The sequence below is a fragment of the Mirounga angustirostris genome, unplaced genomic scaffold (genome assembly GCF_029215605.1).
Source record: "Mirounga angustirostris isolate CCGP_5_RB_7025 unplaced genomic scaffold, mMirAng1.0.hap1 SCAF_15, whole genome shotgun sequence".
NCBI lineage: Eukaryota > Metazoa > Chordata > Mammalia > Carnivora > Phocidae > Mirounga > Mirounga angustirostris.
The window spans coordinates 74,238,389-74,252,221 of record NW_026991723.1 but is presented as its reverse complement, the minus strand read 5'-3'; the positions used below and the strand labels follow the sequence as shown (position 1 = coordinate 74,252,221).

At 39.4% G+C, this 13,833-nt stretch overlaps 1 long non-coding RNA gene and 1 pseudogene across 2 annotated transcripts in view; both read right to left on the bottom strand.

The window, feature by feature from the left end:
- Positions 1–197: 197 nt before the first annotated feature.
- The window catches only part of LOC123849930 (uncharacterized), a 169,239-nt gene continuing 155,603 nt past the window's right edge, over positions 198–13,833 (bottom strand). For both annotated transcript variants that reach the window (XR_010407631.1, XR_010407632.1), the window contains one exon: positions 198–658. This is a non-coding gene — a long non-coding RNA (uncharacterized LOC123849930). The remainder of the gene's footprint in view (positions 659–13,833) is intronic.
- On the bottom strand, positions 11,971–13,332 carry LOC123849929 (small ribosomal subunit protein uS12-like; annotated as a pseudogene).

Genomic DNA, 13,833 nt, shown 5'->3' with positions numbered 1-13,833 from the left:
AGGCATATAACATGCCTCATAATACATGAAACAAAACTGACAGAATTGAAAGGCAAAACAGACAATTCAGAAACAATAGTTGGAGAATTCAATACCATGCAAGGCCCAACCCATGCACTTGGGAACCTTCCCCCCCCACCCCCCCGCTCCACCTACCCTAGCTCTTAACCACCATGACCCCCCAAACCAGTCTCCTTTCCTTGCCCCTCTCAGGTTCTTTTATGTACTGCTTGGCAACCTTCCCCAGTCTTTCCAGAAAGCCTCATGATGTGAGTAATAAACCTTTTCTTACCCTTGTTGGTACATGTGTAGCATCATCAGATTTGAATGCAATAATCCTCAACAAAATACTAGCAAAGTGAATTCAGCAGCACTGTAAAAGTACTAAACACCAAGACTAAGTGGGTTTTATTTCAGAAATGCAAGGTTGGTTCAACACACAGATGTCAATCAATATGATGCATCTTATTAATAGAATAAAAAGAAAACAAGCACGGGGCGCCTGGGTGGCTCAGTTGGTTAAGCGACTGCCTTCGGCTCAGGTCATGATTCCATGGTCCTGGGATTGAGCCCCGCACTGGGCTCCATGCTCGGCAGGAAGCCTGCTTCTCCCTCTCCCACTCCACGTTGCTTGTGTTCCGTCTCTCGCTGTCTCTCTCTGTCAATTAAATAAATAAATAAAATCTTAAAAAAAAAAAAATACAGCACATAACCATCTCCATAGCCACACAAAAATCACTTGACAAAAATCTAACAACTGTTCAGATAAAAACACAACAAACTAGGAAAAGAGAGGCATCTGCAAAAAAAAACCCCTGTTAACATCTTCCTTAATGGTGAAAGACTGAATGCTTTATCCTTAAGATCAGGAACAAGGGAAGGATATCCCCTTCCTCACACCACTTCAGCATTGTACAGGAAGTTTCTGCCAAGTGCAATAAGGCAAAAACAACAACAAACAAAACCAACAACAACATACAAATTGAAAAGGAAAAAATAAAATCACAGATGACACGATCCTTTATGTGCACAACCCCAAGGAGTCCACAAAAGAGCTGTGACAGCTATGAAACAAGTTGAGAAAGGTCACAGGATACAAGTTCAATGTGGAAACATTAATTATATTTCCATATACTAGCAACAAACCATGCAATTAAGTGATTCCATTCACAATGAAAAAGAATAGAATACTTAGTAATAAGTTAACAAAAGTAGTGCTAGACATGGAGACTACAAACTATAAACATTTCTGAGGGAAATTCAAGAAGAACTAAAATTGGGAAATATCCAATGTTCATGGATTGGGAAACTCAATATTGTCATCAATTCTCCCCAAGCTGATCTATAAATCCGTTCTCTTTCTGAGGAACTTGCTTAACCCCTGTTTAAGGGCTGTCTCCTCATCTGCAAAATGGACACAATAATCCCTTCCTCATGAAGTGGTTGTGAGGATTAAATGAGATAATGTATGTCAGGTGATTAGCATAGTATGTGGCACAGCATAAGAGAAATATAAGGAGATATATATTAAATGGAGGGAGAAAGATGGGGATATTCAGATGGCACTTCTGATGGAGGTGTGAGTTATTTTAAGGCCTTGTCTGCATTTCCAATCCAATTTTGATCACAACTTTTGCTTTTGCTAAATTTCATTAGACTATTTTCAATTCCCATTTCATAGAGCCCATAGTAATCTGTGCAACCAAGGTGAAGTTACACCAATTGGCTAAGAAACTCATGTCTGAGACAAAGATAGTATCCCAGGCCACTTTTGGGTTGACATTTAAGGAAACTTCCTTACTGAGAGGTTGGGCACTGAATTCTTTTGCAGAAATGTTCATTTGTTCAACAACATCTATTGAGAACCTACTATGTGCCAGAGACTGCAAATAATAGCCGTGGAAAAGGACGTTTTCCACCACAGAGCTCACAGTCTAGAGAGGGGGACCAGTGATGAACAGATAAATATAAATATAAAAATATTGTTATATAAATACAAAAGCAAACATCGCATAGTGTGATGAGTGTTATGGAGAAACACAAAGCAGGGTAAAGATACAGAAAGATACGGGGTGCTATATTAGCCAGGGGGACCAGGAAGGTTCTCTGAGGAGACATTTCATCAGAGACCAGACAGAAGTGAGGGAACCAGCCACCTTCATGGCTATTTTCATTTTTAAAAGGTGGAATTCTGGGATCAAATAAATTTGGAAAATGCAAATTCAATGTGAGTTGACAGGTCCCTTCCTAAGCCTTTTTCAGGGGCTTTATTGTGCCTACTGGCCAAGAACATCTCCAGGAGGGAAATATGGTTTGCACCACCTCCCAACGTTTCTGAGCATGGCCTCCTCTATCCCAGAGTCTCTTGCAGAAGCACCATTCCACCGGGCAGTGGGACGCCAGACTGGGAAACCCTGATCCTCACCAGCTGGCGGTGTGGTTTTGCTGGAAGCAGGCACGGGCATTCTAGCACCCCAGCATGCCGTGCTCTGGGTTCAGAAGCCACACGAGGGTGATGGCAGCCTTCCAGCCAAGATGCATCTGTTTCCTGAAGAGAAGGGGAGCCCGCCTGTGCCAGCTCTTTGGAAGGAGCCTGTTCGGGGTGTAGCAGCTGAGCTGAAGTCAGCAAATGTAAAACACGCGGCGGCCGAGACCAGCCCGCCGTCACCACCCACTGATGGTGCGAAGACAGGCAAGGCAATGGGGGGAATCCCCTCTTCTCGGAACTTCCTTTTTTTTTTTTTTAAAGGCTCGCCTCTTCCTCCGAGAAAACATGTGGCTGGGGGGGGGGGGGGGGCGGAGGGAGGGGCCTGGGAGTCTTGACGGCCACAGCAGCCTCCCTGGGTGACCTTCGCCAAGTCACATCTCCTCTGGGCCTCAGTAGCCTTGTCAGTTGATCGGGAGGTCCCGAGTCTCTGCATGACGCCAGTCTACGGGGAACGGCAGGTAGTGGTGGGATCTCGGGGAGTTCTTCGGTCTGATCAGACCTGATGCATCTAATAAATATATTTAACCACGAGGTAAATGACAGCAGCAAGGGAAACTCCACTACTGAGCTCACATCTGTGATCTTTATATACATTATTTCACGTAAAATCAAAACTATTCTGTGAGGTATGCACTATTATTAGCCCCAAGTTCACAGGTGAGGAAGCAGGCTCAGAGAGAGAAAGTCAGTTGCCCAAGGTCACACAGCATTTAAGTGGTTGAATTATTTTTTTTTTTTTTAAGATTTTATTTATTTATTTGACAGAGAGAGACCCAGCGAGAGAGGGAACACAAGCAGGGGGAGTGGGAGAGGGAGAAGCAGGCTTCCCACTGAGCGGGGAGCCCAATGCGGAGCTCAATCCCAGGACCCCGGGATCATGACCTGAGCAGAAGGCAGATGCTTAATGACTGAGCCACCCAGGCGCCCCTAAGTGGTTGAATTATTATTTGATCCCCAAATCCTATGCTCTTGGAGTACTCTGTCCTAATCCTTGGCCCCCCCGCTGGGTGAGGGAGCCAGGTGGAAGGAGTAGGAGGAAGGCAACCAGCTCTTTCTCAGCCCATGCCAAAACCTCAGTCCCTCTGGCTTCTCACCAGTCACAGAAAAGATTTTTGCCAGCTGCTGGTGGGCACTACTTAGGCAGAAAAAACAGGTTAGGGTTAGGATGTGCCAGACACAGAGATGAGCCTTGTTCCTCGATGAAAACTTGTTGAATGAGTGACTGGTATTGGGAACAGGAGGCAAAATGAGATTTCATCCCAAATTTTCATGGGTTAGTAAGGGGTTTACTGCATCTGGCCCAGTCCTAGGGCCTCAGCTACAAAGCAGGTAGCTTCCTGGGCTGGTGGAAGGCAGAGTCTGATGGAAGATACAGGTTCATAAGCAGTTAATAATGTGGGTGATGAATCGCTGGGCTGTGTTCTGAGCCAACGGGGTTGGTGAGGATGGAAGTTGCGAGTGGTAAACTGGGCATGGCCATGTTCGCCCTTCGCAGGGGCGCGGTGGGATCTAAAGAGGAGTGGTGGTCAGTCATCAGCGCAACAGAGAATGGAACCAGAGAGGCGAGTGGGCAGGGTGGAGCCCATGCACTCAGGGACTCGTTTCTGATCCCCTGGCAGAGGGGACAGAAGCCTAGATCCATGAGCTGAGGCAACTCAACACACAGATCGTTCCTGACTGTCTGGGGGTCTGAGGTTTTTGAGGGAGTTTTCCCCCAGCCCGAGGAAGAAGCACATGGGCTTCAGCTGCCCAGACTCCCAGACAGCTTGGCGATCTTCTCTCATCGCACATTTATACCATTTACAGTGGCCAACAACACAGTCCTCCAGAGCCTGGGCCAGTCCTTTATGATCCATCCCCTGGACTTCCCTCCACATGGAGCTGACAAAGCGTGTGTATCTGAAGTATTAAAGACCAAACTAAGTTGGGTGGCAGCCTAAGCGTGATTTAAAAGAAATATTATTGGCAAAAGTCATCCATGTCTAGTGTTGAAAAAATCAGCAAAAACAGCAAAAAAGTAAAATCATTTTTAAGCCTCCCACTAAAGCTCACAAGTCTTAGTATTTTATTGCACAGCCTGACAAATACTTTCTACATTTATGTATAATACAGATATGTAAATAATAAGCTTTTAAAAACAATGAAATGGGATTCTATGTGCTGCCTGGGATGGTACTTTTATAGTTGTATCATGAACCTGTCTCCACGTCAATAAATACGTATTTATAACATTTTAATGATAGTATAATATTTCATCACATGAATATGCCATACCCGTATGATATGGTACATATAATATATGGTATATCCAAATATGCCAAACACTCATTATATGGTATATATAAATATTCCAAACCTTTATTATTGACCATTTAGGTTGTTTCTGATATTTTCATTCACAGAGACAATATTGTGAAGAGCTTCTTGAACATTCCTGTTTATGAATCTTCCTGAATATTGTTTTAAAAGGAATTGCTGCATCAGAATTATGAACATTTTAAGAATTCACCTAAATACTTCCAAATCCACCTCCACTCCATCCCAAACCATTGCTCCAACGCAAATTTTCTTTTCTCCACACATTAACCGGTGGATAGCATGATTCATTTTAACTCTTGACCAGTGTGCAAGGTGAAAACTGATAACCTTGTTCTTATGTTCAGTTTGATACAATCGAGTTGAGCATCTTTTCTTATGCTTTCTGGCCACTCCTGTTTATTCATAAATCTGCCATAGCTGCCCACGTTTCTATTGGAGTGTTCAAGCTTTTCTTATTGATCTTTGGGTCTTTATTTTTTACACTATTCATTATTTTTATGCAATTTTTATATTATTGTGTAGTCAAATCTTTTTTTCCTATGCTTAGAAGAGCTTTTTCTAGTTCAAGATTATATAAATATTTCTCTGCATTTCTAATTGTTCTAAGTATCTCCTTGATATTTAATTTTTTTTAAGATTTTATTTATTTATTTGACAGAGAGAGACACAGCGAGAGAGGGAACACAAGCAGGGGGAGTGGGAGAGGGAGAAGCAGGCTTCCCGCAGAGCAGGGAGCCCAATGCGGGGCTCAATCCCAGGACCCTGGCATCATGACCTGAGCCGAAGGCAGATGCTTAACGACCGAGCCACCCAGGCGCTCCTCCTTGATATTTAAATCTTTGATGCTACTGGGATTTATTTTGGTGTATATGAGTTAGGCATCTAACTTTTTTTTTCCAAAATGACTAGCCAGTTGTACCACCATTTATTGAATAACCCTCTTTTTCCTTTGAATTTGAGATGTCCCCCCTGTTACATACTAAATTGGTATACACCTGGGGTGTTCTGGGGACTTTCTATTGTTTCAATAATGTGCCTATTTATTCTAGTCTCAAACCTACGTTATTTTCATACTGCATTTTTTTTTTAAAGATTTTATTTATTTATTCGACAGAGAGAGTGAAAGAGCACAAGCAAGGGGAGCAGCGGAAAGAGAGGGAGAAGCAGGCTCCCCGACACAGGGCTCAATCCCAGGACCCTGAGATCATGACCTGAGCCAAAGGTAGACACTTAACCGACTGATCCACCCAGGTGCCCAAATACTGCAAATTTTTAATACATATTAACCTTTAATCAAACAGACCCAACACTCCCACCCTTTCTTTTCCTCGAGATTTTGTTTTGCTCTTCTTGCATATTTATTTTTTTAATCACATTTGGTTCTCTATAAACACTCTAAAAATAATTTTATCAAGTTCAAAATTAATAACATTGTTAAATACACAGATTAACTTGGGGAGAGTTCTATTTTATAGAAAACAGTATTGAACCCTCTCATTTAGGATAATGATATAGCTTCTTTTATGTCCTCAGTCAAGTTCTGTTCTTCATATATGTTCTGCATATATTTATTAAGTTTGAATGGTCCTTGCTGTCAAGGAAAGGTGTATATAGATGTAGATCAATATAAATGTTGATTCACACACAGACACATACGCATTTTTATTTTGTGATAGGTTTTTCTTACCAAATGCCCGAAGTACTCTGAATTTTTGTTTTATTTTCTTGGCTTTCATATGTCGGTATATCACCACCAAAGAGTGATGATTCTAACTCTCCATCTGAAATATTTATAATTCTCAGCAGAGCTGATATTCCGTGGTAGTTACCGGTACGATCTACCCATCTTTAAATTTGGAAATACTTCCCTACCAATTGATAAGGAGTGTACCCATAACAGCAAGGTACGGCAAAACCCATTAATGCTAGAGATTCCAATGTAACTCCATTAGTTCAAGTTAATGGCTACCGCATGTGACGAGTGCTGGGCTGTGGACCTCCCATCAGAGTGACACCCGAGCTATTTGTGTAGCATTCCCTGCCAGTCTGGCTGGTTTCATGGAAGGCAGCAACAAGGCTTCGTGGCAAATACTCTGAGAAGCACTCGGGACTTTAGGACAGTGGTTCTCAGCCTGCGGGTGGGTGACCTCTGGAGGACTCTGAGACCCTTTTAAGAATCTGTGAGGACAAAACTTCTAATGATCCCCACACATCATTCGCCTTTTCCACTCTTTCCCCCAGGAGTGTGAGTGGAGTTTTCCAGAGGCCATGGCGTGATGTGTGATATCACAGCCCATTGAACTCAGAAGCGGACCTCGGCATCCAGCTGAATTCTATTAAGCTAGACATTAAAGAGATTTGCAGAAATGTATAACAATGGTGGTACCCTTTTTTTTTTCATTTTGGAAAACAATTTTCATAAAATATTTTATGTTAACCTTCACCAGGTTATTACTGTTATTTTTAACCGAATAAATACAAAAATGAAAAGTTCTCGGTTGTAACTTTTTTTTTTAATATTATTTATTTGACAGAGAGCACGCACACAAGCGGGGGGAGTGGGGGGAGTGGGGGGGGGAGCGAGAAGCAGGCTCCCCGAGGAGCAGGGAGCCCGATGCGGGGCTCGATCCCAGGACTCTGGGATCATGACCTGAGCCGAAGGCAGACGCTTAACTGACTAAGCCACCCAGGCATCCCCTGGTTGTAACTTCTAATAGCGTAAGTATCGATAGATGTCACCCACATAAACAAAAGACCTAAGGCTGCCTTAACTAATTTTTAACTCTGTGAAAGGGTCCTGAGACCAAAAAGTTTGAGAACCGCTGTTTTGAGAGAATTCACATTTTATTATTATGCCCGAATTATGTAATTGCCCCTCCTCTAAATATTGCAATTTTTACTTTCATTTTACAGTTAGTGTGCTGTAATTCTTTGTGGAAGTCGTCATGGTGCAGTGTTCTGATGTTTATAAACTTAATAATAAAATATTAAAAATGAAACCCAGAGTGAAGATACAGTAGAGTTTGGATAAGTTTCTTCAGGTTCTCTTAAAATATTATAAACATGTATCTTCTGACTGTGAAGACCAAAGAAGAAATGATATTAATAATGAACCACCCCTGGAATAGCTTCTGATCCTAAATGGAAACCAAAACCCGGGACATCTTTTGAAACTGCGTAAGAAACAAAGCAAAATAAAATGAAGAAGTTGTATAAATGGCATGAAAACAACTCAGTTATTCCAATAAAAATAACATGAGCGACTATAGTTAGCATGTAAGTGTTGCTCAGATGACCAGCATGCAAACCTTGTATACAATTAAATGTTGAAAGTGTGATACTCTCATCAAATGGCAATTATGTTCTGTTAAAACTCATGGTTTAAATAAAGTTTCTCTCCTCGACGAGGAAAATTATAAGAATGTTATAAATCCGTTTCACATAAAAAACATTTGTAATAATAAAAACTTCTGAAAAAATGTATCACAATATTGATAAAGCAAATGAAAACCATCTAGAAAATACCATCTGTATGGTTGAAACTAATTGAACATTGTCAAATATAAAATATTTAATAGAACTTTTAAAAAGAGCAATATCAATATGGGTTTATCATAGCACTCTAAATTTATGGACTTGTTTGTTGCAAAATATTTATCTGCTGGTATGAGAAAGCAAGTTTTTGGAAAATGTATAAATCAAGGCATTAAAATTTCAATCATTATTGATGAAGCTTCAACTCTTTCATATAAACTAGTTTTAATAATTTACTTAAAATGTGAAATTCAAGACTTTGAAGATAATTTAATGGTTTTTGTTGATCTCATGAAGCAGGAAGGAACAACATCTGAAATAATTTATCAGAATTTATTGTTGACACATGAGAAAAATGGTTTCAATGGGAAATATTTTCATGAAAACCTTATTGAATTTTACACAAACAGTGTCTGTAAATAGCAAGGGACAGAGTCTGCAGTTTCAGCCAAAATTTAGGAAAATTTTTGAATGTTTTAATTTGGCACTGTCCAAGTCACTGAATTCAATTATCCTTGAATGATGCAATAAAATACATAAAGTAAGTAATTATAAATGTTTTCTTAATTTATTACCGTACATCATGTAACGTCAGGAAAAATTTAGAACCTGTCTGAAGATTTGGGTATTGAGACCATGAAAATTAGAATCTTTGGCCAGAATGCCAGTATTACAAAAGCAGTTTGAAATTCATTTCAAGTTTACCAATTGAACAAAAATTGTGTCATGAAGCAAATGGTTAACAATTACTCTTTTTTAAAAAGAGATTTTACTTTAAGCTAATTCATTCATTAAAATATCAATGATGTATTTAGCTTATTTTTTTTAAAGATATTATTTATTTATAAACAGAGAGCGAGAGAGGGAAGACAAGCAGGGGGAGTGGGGGAGGGAGAAGCAGGCTTCCCGCTGAGCAGGGAGCCCGACGCGGGGCTTAATCCCTGAGCCAAAGGCAGGTGCTTAACGACGGAGCCACCCAGGCGCCCTGATGTATTTAGCTTAATAGAAAGTTTTACTAAGTATAGGGGACAATTAATGCCCCCAAATTAAAAATGTGTAAGTAGGGGCGCCTGGGTGGCTCCGTCGTTAAGCGTCTGCCTTCGGCTCAGGTCATGATCTCAGGGTTCTGGGATTGAGCCCCGCATCGGGAGCCTGCTTCTCCCTCTCCCACTCCCCCTGCTTGTGTTCCCTCTCTCACTGTGTCTTTCTCTGTCAAATAAATAAATAAAATCTTTAAGAAAAAAAAATGTGTAAGTATATAAAACTAAAGAAAAATGGAGATTTTATAGAAAGAGTATACTCTTCTAAATAAGATAAAGGATTAATTGAAAGAGAAAATGTATTAAATTGATAAATTATCAGAAATGTATTTGTTTAACAACAAAAATAAAAGTAATAATATTTTAATTTCATTTACCTTATTTTTTTAATAAATAGTGTTCTTTAATTTATTAAATTATTAATGTTGCTTTGGCCATTATTTGACCAAAAATAGTGTTTATGAAGCCCATGGATTAAAAGTAAATGAAGATTAATAAATGATTTTTATAATTAAATACAGCATTATAACAAAAACATTTGTGGCTTATTTAAAATAGAAATTAAATATATAAAATCCCAAATATATTATAGGCTAAAGAAAATCAGCAGAAGCTGAGCTGAGTCACAATTGTGTACAATATTTTGGACCCTAAGAGACATGCTTTTAAGGGCACCTGGGTGGTTCAGTTGTTAAGCGTCTGCCTTCGGGTCAGGTCACGATCCCAGGGTCCTGGGATGGAGCCCCACATCGGGCTCCCTGCTCAGCCCGGAGCCTGCTTCTCCCTCTCCCACCCCCCCTGCTTGTGTTCCCTCTCTTGCTGTCTTTCTCTCTGTCAAATAAATAAAAATCTTAAAAAAAAAAAAAAGACATGCTTTTAGGGGCACCCGGGTGGCTCAGTCGGTTAAGCACCTGCTTTTGGCTCAGGTCCTGGGATCAGCTCTGTGTCAGGCTCCCTGCTCAGTGAGGAGCCTGCTTCTCCCTCTCCCTCTGCCCCCTCCTCCTGCTTGTTTGTGCTCTCTCTCATAAATAAATTAAATCTTTAAAAAAAAAAAAAAAGACATACTTTTAACCAAGTCACTCAGTGACTACCAATTAATGGTAAATTGTATAAAGAATTTGGTGCAATTCATGTGTCAGATTGTAGCTCAGAGAGAGCATCATTTAATTAAGATGCCTATGTTTTACAAAATTGCACCAATGGTTTCTAAAAATCAGAAAATGGTTTGGAAATTATTAGAATGATCTATCTGATTAAAAAAAATTTATCTATAACCTCTACTGATTGGCAATTTTATATCTCAGTTTCCTTAGAAAGCAAAAGGGACCAAATTTTAATGTTTTTAATGAATGTATTGGTTTATATTACTATCTCCTTGTTAAATATTTTAAATATTAAAAAAATATATATTTTAAATATTGCCCCTGCTTTTGGTACAGTTTATCATCTAATTGTGTTAGGAAGCACTTATATTACAAAGTTAAGTAACATTAATGGTAGAGGGCCTTGTCTTCTTTCTGATTTTAATTACAATGTTTCTAGTGCTTTGCCATTAAGCATAATGTTGACATTTGATTTGATATAGATTAAAAAAATAAAACTGTGTAAGTATGATCTCTGGTATGTAAAGAGTTTAATATGGTTTCCCATCTTTGACATTAATATGATTAGTTATAATAGTGGATTTTTAATATTGAATTGACCTTCTATTCTCATAATGAGCCCTATTTGGTGGTGGTATATTATTTTTCTAATGCACATCTGGGTCCAATCATGCTTTTATTTTTTTAAAGAAACTTTATATCCATAACCCAAAGCATGACTGGTTATTAGTTTTCTTTTCTATATATGTGTATGTTTCATCAGACTTGAGTTTGAAAGATCTACTGATGAAGCTGTATAGATTTAATACCTTTATGGTACAATTCTCTGACAACCATCTTGAAATCAGCTAGGATTTGTAGTCTATACACATTTTCTATTTCTTTTTGCATCCATTTCGGGGATACATATTCTCATAAAATAATCTAGTTCTTTTAAATTTTTAATTTTTGGAGCATAGAGCATTTTCTAATTTCTAGGTAATATGTGCTTACAAACAACATTTTCCCCTCTAGATCTTTGATTCAAACTGCCTTATTATTCCCAATACTGTGAATTTTTGTATTGAGATATAATTCACATAAAATTCACCCTTTTAAAGTGAACCATTCACCGATTTTTAATAGATTCACAGGTTTTACAAGCATCGCTACTATGTAATTCCAGAATATTTTCATCATTCCAAAAAGAAATCTGGCACCCATTAAGTGGTCACTCCCCATTGTCCCCTCCCCCTCAGCCCCTGGCAACAGTGATATACTTCCTGTCTCTATGGATTTGTCTAATCTGGACATTTCATATAAATGGGATCACACAATACGTGGCCTATCATGGCTGGCTTCTTTCATTCAGCATAATATTTTCAAGATTCATCCACACTGTAAAATATATCAGCATTTTATTCCTTTTCATGACTGAATAATATTCACCCTTGATGAGTGTTCGGGTTGTTTCCATTTTCTGGCTATTATGAATAATGCTGAACATTCATGTACAGGTTTTTTGTGTGAACACATGTTTTTGATTCTCTTGGGCATACACCTAGAGGTGGAATTGCTGAGTCATATGGTAACTCTATGCTTATCCTTTTGAGGAACTACCAAACTGGTTTTCAAAATGGCTTTACCGTTAGACATTACTTACAGCAATGTATGAGCGTTCCAACTTCTCCACGTACTTGCTAACACTTTTTATTGTCTATCTTCTATATTATGGTCATCCTAGCAGGTATGGAGTGGTATCTCATTGTAGTTTTTATTTATAACTCCCTAAAACATATATTCTTTGGAGAAATGCTTATTCACATCCTTTGCCTATAGGGTTATCTTCATTTGAGTTATCTGTCTTTTTAGGGTATTTTTTTTTAAGTTTGTTTATTTTTTTAGTAATCTCTACACCCAGTGTGGGGCATGAACTCACACCCTGAGGTCAAGAGTTGCATGCTCCACCAACTGAGCCAACAAGGTACCCCTGTCTTTTTATTGTTAAGTTGTAGAAGTTCTTTATATATTCTGGATACAAGTCAGTTTCAGATACATGATTATCATATGATTTGCAAATATGTTCTTCCATCTTATGGGTTGCCTTTTCAAGTTCTTGATAGTTTTTGAAGCATACAAGTTTAAAATTTTTTTTGGAATGTGAAAATTGATTACTATCCTGTTTTCACCTTCAAAATTTACGATCTTGGTCTTTTCTTTTTTTTTTTTTTAAGATTTTATTTATTTGACAGAGAGAGACACAGTGAGAGAGGGAACACAAGCAGGGGGAGCGGGAGAGGGAGAAGCAGGCTTCCCGCCGAGCAGGAAGCCTGATGCAGGGCTTGATCCCAGGACCCTAAGATCATGACCTGAGCCAAAGGCAGATGCTTAAAGTCTGAGCCAACCAGGTGTCCCCCCCCCCCCCCCGCTTTTTTTTAAAGACTTTGTTTGGTCTTTCCTTTTGTCTTTGTAGAAGGCCAAGAGAGACATTGGTTACTTTGACAACCTTAAAGTGAACTCCAGGAACGTCACCTACAGCATGACCTTTGTGATCAAATCCAACAACCAGAACTTCTTCATTTTCCTCACTCAAATTCAAATAACCATCACTGAGTACAAAGGCTGTGATTTTCTTGCCACTCTTGATTAGCTGGACCCTGACACACTTCCTGATGGCAGAATCTGTCTGTTGGGCTTCTACCCCAACTTTTCCCAGCACAATTCCCTTTGTATGGGAAGTGCCTCCAAAAGGGTTGGCCTTCAGGGCTGTGCCCAAATGGGCTTTCTTGTACTGTTTATCATGCCACTTCTGATCTCATCGGTGACCACAGAGCTTCCTGGCACCACAAATACCTTGACACTTGCCCATCCTGCTAGCGCCATGGGCCTGAGTAAAAGAGGAAGTTTTAAATTTTGATAAAATTTATCGATTTTTCCCCTTTGGTTCCTTGAGCTTTAGATGTTATATCTAAGAAAATAATGCTCAACTAAAAATCACAGCAATTGAGCACTACTGGGTATTTACCCCAAAGATACAAATGTAGGGATCCGAAGGGGTATGTGCACCCCGATGTTTATAGCAGCAATGTCCACAATAGCCAAACTGTGGAAAGAGCCAAGATGTCCATCGACTGATGAATGGATAAAGAAGAGGTGGTATATATATACAATGGACTATTATGCAGCCATCAAAAAGAATGAAATCTTGCCATTTGCAATGACATGGATGGAACTGGAGGGTATTATGCTGAGCGAAATAAGTCAATCAGAGAAAGACATGTATCATATGACCTCACTGATATGAGGAATTCTTAATCTCAGGAAACAAACTGAGGGTTGCTGGAGTGGTGGGGGGGTGGGAGGGATGGGG